The sequence below is a fragment of the Balaenoptera ricei genome, chromosome 5 (assembly GCF_028023285.1).
Source record: "Balaenoptera ricei isolate mBalRic1 chromosome 5, mBalRic1.hap2, whole genome shotgun sequence".
NCBI classification, from domain to species: domain Eukaryota; kingdom Metazoa; phylum Chordata; class Mammalia; order Artiodactyla; family Balaenopteridae; genus Balaenoptera; species Balaenoptera ricei.
The window spans coordinates 23809824-23822436 of NC_082643.1; the positions used below are offsets into that span (position 1 = coordinate 23809824).

The 12613-nt window shown below is 42.8% G+C and overlaps 1 protein-coding gene across 21 annotated transcripts in view; it reads right to left on the minus strand.

The window, feature by feature from the left end:
• MANBA (mannosidase beta) overlaps window positions 1–12613 on the minus strand; it is a 174051-nt gene that overhangs the window by 35986 nt on the left and 125452 nt on the right. For 17 of the 21 annotated variants that reach the window (XR_009503231.1, XR_009503238.1, XR_009503235.1 and 14 more), the window contains exons 18-19: window positions 2239–2387; window positions 1606–1741 (exon numbers count right to left, since the gene is read on the minus strand). The exons of 2 other annotated variants lie outside the window; for them this stretch is intronic. The gene's annotated coding sequence lies outside the window, so the exon portion shown is untranslated. The remainder of the gene's footprint in view (window positions 1–1605; window positions 1742–2238; window positions 2388–12613) is intronic. 2 more of the 21 variants (XR_009503232.1, XR_009503236.1) reach the window with 2 other exon arrangements.

Genomic DNA, 12613 nt, shown 5'->3' on the forward strand with positions numbered 1-12613 from the left:
TTTTAAAAATGTTAATAAGTAATCCAACTTTTAAAAACACTGCTTGGGCCTACAAAATCATCTGCTGGCCAAATATGACTTGTGTAAGACCTGAACCACACTTTCTGCAATCGTACTTTCAAAATGACCAGGCAGGGGACTTCCCTGGTGGCGCAGTGGTTAAGAATCTGCCTGCCAATGCAGGGGACGCACGTTCAATCCCTGGTCCGCAAAGATCCCACATGCCGTGGAGCAACTAAGCCCGTGCGCCACAACTACTGAGCCTGCGCTCTAGAGTCTGCAAGCCACAAATACTGAGCCCGCGTGCCACAACTACTGAAGCCCACATGCCTAGAGCCCATGCTCCACAACAAGAGAAGCCACCACAACGAGAAGCACGTGCTCAGTATCGAAGAGTAGCCCCTGCTCTCCACAACTAGAGAAAGCCCGCATGCAGCAATGAAGACCCAATGCAGCCAAAAATAAAATAAATTAAATAAATTTTTAAAAAAATGACCAGGCAGAGTGATGAGCTGACAGTTCTGAGACGGAATCAAGGTCCTTACCTCTCCCCTTCCAGGTGCCACTGCTGCCCCCTCACTCCTATGGGCTCCCCTGGATAATGCTGTTTCCAACCCTCATCCAATGCCCTGAGCAAGTGCCAGTTCTGCCCACCTCCCTAGGCTTTCTTTGATGACTTAACACAGGTAATGATAATGATAATAACATTTATTGAATACGTATTGTATGCTATCGATATCTATGCATCAACCCATTTAGTCCCCACAGTTAACATATGAGGTATGATTATTATTATCCCACGTGTACAGAAAGACCCAGTAACTTATATGCAATGTCAAACAGCCTACTAGTGGTAGATCTGGAACTCAAACATATGTATGTGTGATTTCAAAGCCCATACCTTTAACTGTTGTAGGATGCTTTTGGTTATAAACTCAGAATACCTGACTACAACTGGATTAAACAAATAGGCCTTATTTTTTTATAAGACCAGAGTGAGATGATTACAAGGCTAGTTCAGTAGTTCAACATCTCTGACATCCCCCTATGTCAACAATGTTTCAAGGTCACAAAAAGGCTGCAGCAGCTCCAAGTATCAGGCCTCACACAACAGCCTCTTAACTTCGGCAACAGCATAGGGTTTCTCCTCAAGTCTCTCTCTTATCAGGCAGGAAAACCTTCCCTCAAAACCCCACATTAAGTATCACCTCATGTTTCATTTGCCAGAATTGAGTCACATGCCTAACCCTAGACCAATCACTGGCAAAGGAGAATAGGATTAGTATAACCAACTATGATTCAGTCCCTGGGGCTGGACGCATAGCCACTTCTATTAGCAGAGAACAGAAGGAAATAGCTGTAGGATGGCCTGCCAATAATCTCTGTTCCAACTACAGGGAACATGTGAATTGTCTCCCAGGATCCAGTAAATTTTACAAAAGCTGTGATAAGTAACATTACCGAATAAGAACAAAGGGTTGTTCCCACATACATTATGAGACAGGAATGAGTACCAGTTCTCAACCAGAAATTTCCATGGTCCCAACATCCCATTTCCCCAGATTTCCAGGCCATTTTGGTGTTGCTGTCATCCTTTGTACTCACACACTGCATACATAGCACAACGCGGCACAAGCTGGTGCTCAATAAATCCCGTGCAAAGGCTGAGACCTGACCTAAGGAGTTCAGCTGCATCATTGTTGCATACTTTCTTTTCATGGCAGGATTCAGTAACCTCTGTCTAAAGAAAATGAGAGACAGTTATAAAACATGACACAGTGATGTGATGCCCTTATTTCTGCAAAGCCTGTTCACTGTTTGGCCCCTATCCGAGGGCAGGTTAGTCCCCCTCAGCTTATTGATCACAAGCTCAGAGCCCAGCCTAGCTGACCAGACAGTCTTGTGCTTTTCCTTCCTCGTGTATTAATTACAGCGACAGCCTTCTAAGACTCCTTTCTCAACTGACATTTTTTTCATTTATTTTTTTTTTTATCATAAACTTTCAAAAACACTTTCCTAAAGTGTTGAACAAGATGGCCTTATCCTACGTTGCTCCCCCAGAGAATATTCTTGTCTCAAATCTGTGTCACTTTAGGAATGCTTGGGAAATATATCTCTCTCTCCTGTACTCCAGTTCAGTTTCATTCCAATAGCGAACAAAATCTTCCTGTTTATTTTCCAAAGTCAAGTAAGAGGAAAAATGAGAAGAGTTTTAGTGAATGTGATTGAGAGTATTACCATTTTTGCTGTTTTCTTGATTCTAAACTGGGAAGATGCAATCCTGTGAGCTGACCTCTTTCCATCTCACTCTCTGGAATGTGCTTTGCAGCCACAGAGCAGAAGGACCGGATGCTGGTCTTCCCATTCTATTAATGTCTGCATAACCACTAACAGAAAAGCCTTCTCAGAAATCCAAAGCCAAGAGTGAGTACATCCAATTCTATGCCAGCAAATGTGGCAAAATAAATCTACTAAAATGGCAGAAATTATTAACCTCGGTGCCACATACAAACTGTGAAAGAACGTTTTGGATCTAACTATTCTCTTACAGAAATAATGTATATACAACATTATTTCTCTCCTTTTATAAATTGTTGTCAGCATATATTTATGTCCATTCATTAATTTATTCTTCCTTTATAAATTCATTAGTTTCTGACATCTCCCCCCCTACACACACACTTTAAAAAAAATTCTTTTTTTTTTTTTTTTTTTTTTTTAAATTTTATTTATTTATTTATTTATGGCTGTGTTGGGTCTTCGTTTCTGTGCGAGGGCTTTCTCCAGTTGCGGCAAGTGGGGGTCACTCTTCATCGCGGTGCGCGGGCCTCTCACTATCGCAGCCTCTCTTGTTGCGGAGCACAGGCTCCAGACGCGCAGGCTCAGCAATTGTGGCGCACGGGCTTAGTCGCTCCGCGGCATGTGGGATCTTCCCAGACCAGGGCTCGAACCCGTGTTCCCTGCATTGGCAGGCAGATTCTCAACCACTGCGCCACCAGGGAAGCCCTAAAAAAAAAATTCTTAAAAGACATTTGCCTTGAGGAGGGGAATTAAGATGGTGGAGTAGGAGTACACAGAGCTTACCTCCCCCCCCCCCCCGCACAAACAAATCAAAAATACACCCACTTGTGGAACAATTCTCACAGAAAACTAACTGGGAACTGGCAGAAGAAATCCTATACGACCAAAGCTGCTAGAAAGATCTCCATGTAACTGGGTAGGGCGGGAAAAAAGCATCAGGCCGGGACCTGTGCTCCTGGGAGAGATCTGTAAGGAAAAAAGGTCCGCACGGGTGGACCCTCGCCCAGAGGAGTGAGCCGGTTGACTCGTAATCTGGGCGTCCCAGTCCTGGGGTCCTGCAAGGAGGAGACGAGACCCCTTGCCTATCAGGAAATCTGCTGGGACAGACAGGAGGGCTGGAGAAGCCTAGACTTTACTCGCAGGGAGTGTGCACGCTTGCAGGCATGCTAACGGTCAGGGCAGAAAAGGCCTTGAGCTGGCAGCTGCCACCACTGCACACTTCCCAATACGAAGGGTCAACCAACCAGGTCCTGCCCACTCCTGCCCACTCGCACGCCTGCTGTGAGATCTGGGCGAAGATTCGGTCTAGCTGCACAGAGACAGACTGGGGCGCCTGGGGAGTGACCTAGGTAGAGCCACCGAGACCCCTGTCAGCACGTGCTCTGGGCCGGCGGCCCAGCCGTGACAGACATCGTCAGCACGCGCTCGGGGCGGCACCGCAAGAGCACGCAGCATCTAAGCTCTGAATCTCGGGCAGACGGGCCCAGGAAGCGTGCAGGAGCAGGCGGCAGCTGTTTCCCAGAGACAGCGCCCTGGCTCTTCCCACCGTGGCTTGGCACCAGACCTGGGCACACAGATCCAGGGAGAAGTCTGCCCCAGAGGCAGCCCAGATCTCAGGCAACAACACAGCCACCTCAGTTCCTGCAGACACAACGCCCCGACCCCCAGTCCCAGCCCGCTCCACACCACAGCCTAGCACTAGATCTGGGACAAACACAACAGAGGAAGAGATGTGGCCCTGGGTTGCTTTTAAGCGGAACCGTGGATGCCTACACAGGTGGCACATACATCACCTTTGGGGCAGGGCACACACCCAAGGGCAAGGAGACCTGACCAAACCCAACCCTCAGGGCTTCTACTCCAACAGCGGGGCAGCAGGCCCTGCCCCTGACAGGGCGGTGACAGCCACAGGGGAAGGAGGAAGCCCCAGCTCACATCCAGCACGGGCCCTAGACATTACAACACCAGCCACTCCCCCTTAGCCAAGGGGCAAACAGCCAGCACACTCTTAGGAAAGGCGTGGCTGGCATCCCTACCAAAACCAGTCCTTGCACCAAAAACAGTGAACACACAGAATACACAGGACACTCCCACATAAAAACACCCCTTTAGAGACTTCCTCTGGTGGCCCAGTGGTTAACAATCCGCCTGCCAATGCAGAGGACATGGGTACGAGCCCTGGTCCGGGACGATTCCACATGCCGCAGAGCAACTAAGCCTGTGCGCCACAACTACTGAGCCTGCACTCTAGAGCCCGTGAGCCACAACTACCGAGCCCGTGTGCCACAACTACAGAAGCCCGTGCACCTAGAGCCCGTGCTCCGCAACAAGAGAAGCCACTGCAATGAGAAGCCTGTGCACCGCGACGGAGAGTAGCCCCCGCTCGCCGCAACTAGAGAAACTTTTTCCAGAACTATGGCTTTAAGCACTTTTCGTATAAATGCATATTGTTGATTAAAGGTGACTAATCCTAACAATCTTTTATTCATTGAACTGGTGCTATGTTCCATCAAGAGCAATAAAGTTTTCCCCAAATGTCAAAAAAAAAAAATGTATTTGAATAAATTATGGCTGAAAACTTCCCAAACCTAAAGAAGGAAACAGATATCCAGGTACAGGAAGCACAGAGAGTCCCAAACAAGATGAACCCAAACGGACCACACCAAGACATACCATGATTCAAATGGCAAAAGTTAAAGGTGAAGAGAAGATTCTAAAGGCAGCAAGAGAAAAACAGTCAGTTACAAGGGAACCCCCATAAGGCTGTAGCCAATTTCCCTGCAGAAAATTTGCAGGCTAGAAGGGAGTGGCATGATATATTCAAAGTTCTGAAAGGGAAAACCCTAGAACCTAGGATACTCTACCCAGCAAGATTATCATTTACAATAAGGGAGAGAAAGAATTTCTCAGAAATGCAAAAACTAAAAGAATACAGCAATTTCCTCTTAGATTTCTTCAGTGATCTCTTGGTTATTTAGTAGCATATTGTTTAGCCTCCATGTGTTTATGTTTGTTACAGTTTTTTCCCCTGCAATTGATTTCTAATCTCATAGCATTGTGGTCGGAAAACATGCTTGATAAGACTTCAATTTTCTTAAATTTACTGAGGCTTGATCTGTGACCCAGGATGTGATCTATCCTGGAGAATGTTCCATGTGCACTCTAGAAGAAAGTGTATTCTGCTGCTTTTGGGTGGAATGTTCTATAAATATCAATTAAGTCTATCCAGTCTATTGTGTCATTTAAAGCTTGTGTTTCCTTATTTATTTTCTGTCTGGATGATCCGTCCATTGGTGTTAAGTGGGGTGTTAAAGTCCCCCACTATTATCGTGTTACTGTCAATTTCCCCCTTTATGGCTGTTAGCATTTGCCTTATATATTGAGGTGTTCCTATGTTGGGTGCATAAATATTTATAATTGTTATATCTTCTTCTTGGATTGATCCCTTGATCATTATGGAGTGTCCTTCTTTGCAGCTTATAACAGGCTTTATTTTAAAGTCTAGTTTATCTGATATGAGTATTGTTACTCCAGTTTTCTTTTGATTTCCATTTGCATGGAACATCTTTTTCCATGCCCTCACTCTCAGTCTGTATATGCCTCTTGGTCTGAAGTGGGTCTCTTGTAGACAGTATATATATGGGTCTTGTTTTTGTATCCATTCAGCCAGTCTATGTCTTTTGGTTGGAGCATTTAATCCATTTACACTTAAGGTAATTATCCATATGTATGTTCTTATTACCATTTTCTTTATTGTTTTGGGTTTGTTTTTGTAGGTCTTCTTCTTCTCTTGTGTTTCCCAACTAGAGAAGTTCCTTTAGCATTTGTTGTAGAGCTGGTTTGGTGGTGCTGAATTATCTTAGCTTTTGCTTGTCTATAAGGCTTTTGATTTCTCTGTCGAATCTGAATGAGATCCTTTCTGGGTAGAATAACCTTGGTTGTAGGTTTTTCCCTTTCATCACTTTAAATATGTCCTGCTAGTCCCTTCTGGCTTGCAGAGTTTCTGCTGAATAATCAGCTGATAACCTTATGGGGATTCCTGTGTATGTTATTTTTTGCTTTTCCCTTGTTGCTTTTAATATTTTTTCTTTCAATTTAATTTTTGTTACTTTGAATAATATGTGTCTTGGCATGTTTCTCCTTAGGTTTATCCTGTGTGGAACTCTCTGCGCTTCCTGGACTTGGGTGGCTATTTCCTTTCCCACGTTAGAGAAGTTTTCAACTATGATCTCTTCAAATATATTCTCAGACCCTTTCTCTTTCTCTTCTTCTTCTGGGACCCCTAAAATTTGAATGTTGGTGCATTTAATGTTGCCCCAAAGGTCTCTGAGACTGTCTTCATTTCTTTTCATTCTTTTTTCTTTATTCTGCTCCATGGCAGTTACTTCCACCACGCCATCTTCCAGCTCACTTATCCATTGTTCTGTCTCAGTTATTCTGTTATTGATTCCTTCTAGTGTATTTTTCATTTCAGTTATTGTGTTGTTCATCACTGTTTGTTTGTTCTTTAGTTATTCTAGGTCCTTGTTAAATATTTCTTGTATTTTCTCGATCCATGCCTCCATTCTATTTCCAATATTTTAGATCACCTTTATTATCATTACTCTGAATTCTTTTTCAGGTAGGTTGCCCATTTCCTCTTCATTTATTTGGTCTTACAGGTTGTAACCTTGCTCCTTCATCTGTAACATGCTTTTTTGTCATCTCATTTTTTTTGATGGGTGGGACTGTATTCCTGATTTGCTGGTTGTTTAGCATGAGGCGTCCAGCACTGGAGTTTGGAGGCAGCTGGGTGGAGCCAGGTCTTGGTGCCAAGATGAGGACCTCCAGGAGACCTCACACCGATTAATATTCCCTGGAACCTGAAGTTCTCTGTTAATCCAGCAGCTTGGACTCAGTGCTCCTACCACAGGAGCTCAGGCCTGACCCCTGGACTGGGAACCAAGGCCTGCAAGCCACGCAGTGCGACAAAACAAAAACAAAAACAAAACACCATAAAAGCAACTAACAGAAAAGAGCATAACAATAACAAAGAATGAAAACTAAAATAAAATTAGAAAAATAAAAAATATATTAGAAAAAAACAATAAAAATGAAATAACAAAAACAGAACCATAACAGGCAAACAAAAATAAAAAATAAAGAAAATTAAAACATAAAATAAATAAAAAATTAAAAATTCCCTGGTGCCTCCTCTATCAGTGTCCTTGCCCCCATAGTGAGCTACAGTCTACCCCCGCCTCCCCAGTAGGCCTCCAAGACCTCTAGGTAGGTCTCTGGACCAGCTGCATCAGCCCCACCTCTGCATGTGTTCCTCTCACCAGCTGGCCCAGAACACACATGCCCGTGCAGGCCAGCTGGGGCGCAGGCCTCCACAGGCAGAGCCGCAGGGGTCAGCATAGCCAGAGGAGGCCTTGGAGGAGGGTGGTGCTCAGCCAGAGGAGGCTTTTGCAGAGGTGGGGCTCAGGCCCAGGACCCATGTGGCCAGAATAGGTCATGGGGTGGGGCTCAGGCCCAGGATCCCCACGGCCAGAAGAGTCCCTGGGGGGTGGGGAGGACAAATGACAATGAAAACACGATGACCCAAAACATATGGGATGCAGCAAAAGCAGTCCTAAGAAGAAAGTGTACAGCAATTTAATCCTACTTCAAGAAACAAGAAAAATCTCAAATAAACAACCTACCCTAAAACCTAAAGCAACTAGAGAAAGAACAACAAACAAAACCCAAAGTTAGTAGAAGGAAAGAAATCATAAAAATCAGAGCAGAAATAAATGAAATAGAAATGAAGAAAACAACAGTAAAAATCAATGAAACTAAAAGCTAGTTCTTTGAGAAGATAAACAAGACTCATCAAGAAAAAAATGGGAAAGGACTCAAATCAATAAAATTAGAAATGAACAAGGAGAAATTACAACTGACACTGCAGAAATACAAAGGATTATAAGAGACTACGACAAGCAACCATATGGCAATAAAATGGACAACCTGGAAGAAAGGCACAAATTCCTAGAAAGGTACAACCTTCCGAGACTGAACTGGGAAGAAACAGAAAATATAAACAGACCAATCACAAGTAATGAGGGCTTCCCTGGTGGCGCAGTGGTTGAGAATCTGCCTGCCAATGCAGGGGACATGGGTTCGAGCCCTGGTCTGGGAAGATCCCACATGCCACGGAGCAACTAGGCCCATGAGCCACAACTACTGAGCCTGCGCGTCTGGAGCCTGTGCTCCGCAACAAGAGAGGCCGCGATAGTGAGAGGCCCGCGCACCACGATGAAGAGTGGCCCCCGCTTGCCACAACTAGAGAAAGCCCTCGCATAGAAACGAAGACCCAACACAGCCAAAAATTAAAAAAAATAAATAATTTTTTTTTTTTAAAAAACAAAAAACTGTAAAGGCAATTATAACTACAATTAACGGTAAAAGTATAAGAATGAAGATGTAAATAGGACACCAAAATCACAAAATGTGAGGGAGGGGTGGATAAAAATATAGATCTTTTAGAATGCCTTTGAACTTGTATGACTATCATTTTAAAGTAAATAGATAGGGACATCCCTGGTGGTCCAGTGGTAAAGAATCTACCTTACAATGCAGGGGATGCAGGTTTGATCCCTGGTCAGGGAACTGAGATCCCACATGTCATGGGGCAACTAATCCTGGGCGCCACAACTACTGAGCTCACGCGCCTCAATGACAGAAGCTGCGTGCCACAAACTACAGAGCCCACGTGCTCTGGAACCCACACACAACTACAGAGCCCACATGCCCTGGAGCCTGTGCGCCACACCTAGAGAAGAGAAAACCCACACACCACAACCAGACAGAAGACCGTGCGCCACAATGAAAGATCCCGCATGCCTCAACGAAGATCCTGTGTGCCACAACTAAGACCCAACACAGCCAAAAATAGAAATAAAATAAATTTAAAAAATAAATTAATTAAAAAAAATAAAGCAAATAGATATAGTTATGGGTCACCATACTTGAACTCCATGGTAACCACAAGTCAAAAACATACAATAGATTCACAAAAACCAGAAAGAAAGTCACTCAAGCATACTATGAAAGAAAATTGTCAAACTACAGAAGGAAAAATGAAAAAGAAGAAATAAACAAGGAAAAAAAATGGTTCTGAAGAACATAGGGGCAGGACAGGAATAAAGACGCAGACGTAGAGAATGGACTTGAGGACATGGGGAGGGGGAAGGGTAAACTGGTACGAAGTGAGAGAGTGGCACGGACTTATATATACTACCCAATGTAAAATAGATAGCTAGTGGGAAGCAGCCACATAGCACAAGGAGATCAGCTTGGTGCTTTGTGACCACCTAGAGGGGTGGGATAGGGAGGGTGGGAGGGAGACGCAAAAGGGAGGGGATATGGGGATATATTTATACATATAGCTGACTCACTTTGTTATAAAGCAGAAACTAACACACCATTGTAAAGCAATTATACTCCAATAAAGACGTTAAAAAAAACAAAAAGAACTACAAAAACAACTGGAAAACAGGATTAAAATGTCAATAAGCACATACTTATCAATAATTATTTCAAATGTCAATAGACTATATGCTCCAATCAACAGACACAGAGTGGCAGACTGGATATAAAAAACAAAAACCTACAATATACTGCCTACAAGAAACTCACTTCAGGGTAAAAGACACACATGGATTGAAAGTGAAGGGATGGAAAAAGATATTTCATGCAAATGGAAACAAGAAAGCAGGGTCACAATAGACTTTAAAACAATGGCCATAGGGGCTTCCCTGGTGGCGCAGTGGTTGAGAATCTGCCTGCCAATGCAGGGGACATGGGTTCGAGCCCTGGTCTGGGAAGATCCCACATGCCACGGAGCAACTGGGCCCGTGAGCCACAATTACTGAGCCTGCGTGTCTGGAGCCTGTGCTCCGCAACAAGAGAGGCCACGATAGTGAGAGGCCCGCACACCGCGATGAAGAGTGGCCCCCACTTGCCACAACTAGAGAAAGCCCTCGCACAGAAACGAAGACCCAACACAGCCATAAAATAAAAAATAATAATGATTTAAAAAACAAACAAACAAAAAACAATATCTTTAAAAAAAAAAAACAATGGCCATAAAGAAAGAAGGGCATTATATAATGATATAGGGATCAATACAAGAAGAGGATAGTACACTCATTAACATATATGCACCCAATATAGAAGCACCTAAATACAGAAAGCAAATACTAACAGACATAAAGGAAGAAACTGACAGTAATATAATAATACTAGAAGACTTTAACATCCCACTGACATCAATGGACAGATCATCCAGACAGAAAATCAATAAGGCAACAGAGGTCCTAAATGACACAACAGACCAATTGGGCTTAATTGATATCTACAGGATACTACATCCAAAAAAGAAAGAAAAAAACCCAGAACACATATTCTTTTCAAGCCCATATGGAACAGTCTCTAGGATAGACCACATACTAGGTCACAAAACAAGCCACAATAAGTTTAGAGGACAGAAATTTTTCAAGCATCTTTTCTGCCCACAAGAGTATGAAACTAGAAATCAACCACAGAAAGAAAAATGGGAAAAGAATGAACACACGAAAACTAAACAACATGCTACTAAAAACCAATGGGTCAATGATGAACTGAAAGAAGAAATCAGAAACACCTAAAGACAAATAAAAATGAAAACACAGGGCTTCCCTGGTGACACAGTGGTTAAGAATCTGCCTGCCAAGGCAGGGGACACGGGTTCGAGCCCTGGTCCAGGAAGATTCCACATGCCGCAGAGCAACTAAGCCTGTGCGCCACAACTACTGAGCCTGAGCTCTAGAGCCTGCAAGCCACAACTACTGAGCCCACATGCCACAACTACTGAAGCCCATGCACCTAGAGCCCGTGCTCCGCAACAAGAGAAGCCACTGCAATAAGTAACCTGCGCACCACAACGAAGAGTAGCCCCCACTCACTGCAACTAGAGAAATCCTACATGCAGCAACGAAGACCCAACACAGCCAAAAATGAAAATAAATTAAAATAAATAAATTTATTAAAAAAATGAAAACACAACCATACAAAATCTATGAGATGCAGCAAAAGCAATGTTAAGAGGGAAGTTCATTGCAATATAGGCCTTCCTCAAGACACAAGAAAAGTCTCAAATAAGCAGCCTGACCTACCAGCTAACAGAAATAGAAAAAGAACAAAACCCAAAGTCAGCAGAAGGAAGAAAATAATAAAGATCAGAGAGGAAATAAAATAGAGATTAAAAACAATAGGAAAGATCAATAAAACCAAGAGCTGGTTTTTTGAAAAGATAAACTAAATCAACAAACCTCTATCTAGGCTCACCAAGAAGAAAAGAGAGAGGACCCAAAATAAATAAGAAATGAAAGAGGAGAAATAACAACTGATATCACAGAAGTACAAAAAAATCATAAGAGAATATTATGAACAGTTATATGCCAACAAATTGAACAACCTAGAAGAAATGGACAAGGTTCTAGATACATACAGCCTGCCAAAACTGAGTCAAAAAGAAACAGATAATTTGAACAGACTGATTACTAGAAGTGAAATAGAATCTGTAATTTAAAAAAACAAAAACAAACAAAAACCAAAAAACAAACAAACAAAAAAACTCCCTCCAAACAAAAGTCCAGGACCAGACAGCTTCACTGGGATATTCTACCAAACATACAAAGAAAAACTTATACCTATCCTGATCAAACTGTTCCAAAGATTTGAAGAGGAGGGAATACTCCCAAATTCATTCTATGAAGCTACCATGGCCATGATACCAAAACCAAAGACATTACAAAAAAGAAAATTACAGCCAATATCTTTGATGAATATAGATGCAAAAATCCTCCACAAAATATTAGGAAACTGAATCCAACAATACATAAAAAGGATCATAGACCACGATCAAGTTGGATTCATTCCAGGGCAAGGATGGTTCAACATATGCAAATCAATGTGATATGCCACATTAACAAAAGAAAAGACAAAAATCATAAGATCATCTCAATAGACATAGAAAAAGCATTTGACAAAATTCAACATCCATTCATGATAAAAACTCTCATCAAAGTGGATATAGAGGGAACAAATCTCAACATAATAAAAGCCATTTACAATAACCCCAGAGCCAACATAATACTTAACAGGGAAAAGCTGAAAGTCTTCCCACTAATTTCAGGAACAACACAAGGATGCCCACTCTCACCACTACTATTCAAAAAAATATCGGAAGTCCTAGCCACAGCAATCAGACAAGTAATAAAAGGCTTCCAAATTGGAAGGGAAGAGGTAA